We start from the raw sequence: 2,315 nt of genomic DNA, 5'->3' as shown, positions 1-2,315 counted from the left end.
GAGAAACTTCTGTTTGACAATTGGCAGTTATGTTACGGCCTATCAGTTAAATAGTGAGAAACTTATGTTTGACAATTGGCAGTTATGTGACGGCCTATCAGTTAAATAGTGAGAAACTTATGTTTGACAATTGGCAGTTATGTTACGGCCTATCAGTTAAATAGTGAGAAACTTCTGTTTGACAATTGGCAGTTATGTTACGGCCTATCTGTTAAAAAGTGAGAAACGGCTGTTTGATAATTGGCAGTTATGTTACGGCCTATCAGTTAAATAGTGAGAAACTTCTGTTTGACAATTGGCAGTTATGTTACGGCCTATCAGTTAAATAGTGAGAAACTTATGTTTGACAATTGGCAGTTATGTTACGGCCTATCAGTTAAAAAGTGAGAAACGGCTGTTTGATAATTGGCAGTTATGTTACGGCCTATCAGTTAAAAAGTGAGAAACGGCTGTTTGATAATTGGCAGTTATGTTACGGCCTATCAGTTAAATAGTGAGAAACTTCTGTTTGACAATTGGCAGTTATGTTACGGCCTATCAGTTAAAAAGTGAGAAACGGCTGTTTGATAATTGGCAGTTATGTTACGGCCTATCAGTTAAATAGTGAGAAACTTATGTTTGACAATGGGCAGTTATGTTACGGCCTATCAGTTAAATAGTGAGAAACTTATGTTTGACAATTGGCAGTTATGTTACGGCCTATCAGTTAAATAGTGAGAAACTTATGTTTGACAATTGGCAGTTATGTTACGGCCTATCAGTTAAATAGTGAGAAACTTATGTTTGACAATTGGCAGTTATGTTACGGCCTATCTGTTAAAAAGTGAGAAACGGCTGTTTAATAATTGGCAGTTATGTTACGGCCTATCAGTTAAATAGTGAGAAACTTATGTTTGACAATTGGCAGTTATGTTACGGCCTATCAGTTAAAAAGTGAGAAACGGCTGTTTGATAATTGGCAGTTATGTTACGGCCTATCAGTTAAATAGTGAGAAACTTATGTTTGACAATTGGCAGTTATGTTACGGCCTATCAGTTAAATAGTGAGAAACTCCTGTTTGACAATTGGCAGTTATGTTACGGCCTATCAGTTAAAAAGTGAGAAACGGCTGTTTGATAATTGGCAGTTATGTTACGGCCTATCAGTTAAATAGTGAGAAACTTATGTTTGAAAATTGGCAGTTATGTTACGGCCTATCTGTTAAAAAGTGAGAAACGGCTGTTTGATAATTGGCAGTTATGTTACGGCCTATCAGTTAAATAGTGAGAAACTTATGTTTGACAATTGGCAGTTATGTTACGGCCTATCAGTTAAAAAGTGAGAAACGGCTGTTTGATAATTGGCAGTTATGTTACGGCCTATCAGTTAAATAGTGAGAAACTTATGTTTGACAATTGGCAGTTATGTTACGGCCTATCAGTTAAATAGTGAGAAACTTATGTTTGACAATTGGCAGTTATGTTACGGCCTATCAGTTAAAAAGTGAGAAACGGCTGTTTGATAATTGGCAGTTATGTTACAGCCTATCAGTTAAATAGTGAGAAACTTCTCTTTGACAATTGGCAGTTATGTTACGGCCTATCAGTTTAATACTGAGAGGCAGTGGTACATGATTTTTTATATGTTTATATAACAGGAGGTAAAGGCTCATCTGATGTTAAGTGATGAACATTCTCAATGCCCCTCAAAAAGACTAACCCAGATCGTGTAACGCACAGTTATACCAAACGTGACCAGACGACTTTGACTTTGCATGGGCCTGTCCTTTTTCCAATTACGAGTCCCGGTGTCCCCAAAATGAACTGTGGAACGCAAAATTTGAGCAGCAGAATAGAAAAGAGGCGTGACAAGAGTTTCATTCTTATTAGAAATCGTCACGAGTTATATTGAAACAAATTTGTTTTTCAGGTTTAACAACTAACAATTTTTTTTAAATAATAGTGTTTTGTTTTCATTGACTACTTATAATTTGAACTAAATTAAACAAATGTCCTGTTTTGAGTCAAAGAATAAATGGTCAGTTTAGTTATACCAGGGTTGGTACAAAAATGTACGAATTGCTGACTCGTGACTCACATGACGTTTCGATCTCCCGATGATTTTTGATTGACATTTCCATTTCAAAATATTGGCTTGAAAGCAAAGGCTTTCCGATTTATATGCCTGTATTATGACAGATGTTAGCTAGAAATTAAGTTATATTAAGGCCAACACAAATATACAGTATTTATTATACTCTTAACCTACATCGTAATAAACATAAAAAATGGACGAATAGAAAATTAAAACAAATAATAAACGTTTTGTCACTGTG

This window comes from Pieris brassicae, chromosome 14 (genome assembly GCF_905147105.1).
Source record: "Pieris brassicae chromosome 14, ilPieBrab1.1, whole genome shotgun sequence".
In the NCBI taxonomy this organism is placed as follows: domain Eukaryota; kingdom Metazoa; phylum Arthropoda; class Insecta; order Lepidoptera; family Pieridae; genus Pieris; species Pieris brassicae.
Note: the sequence above shows the minus strand (reverse complement) of the source record.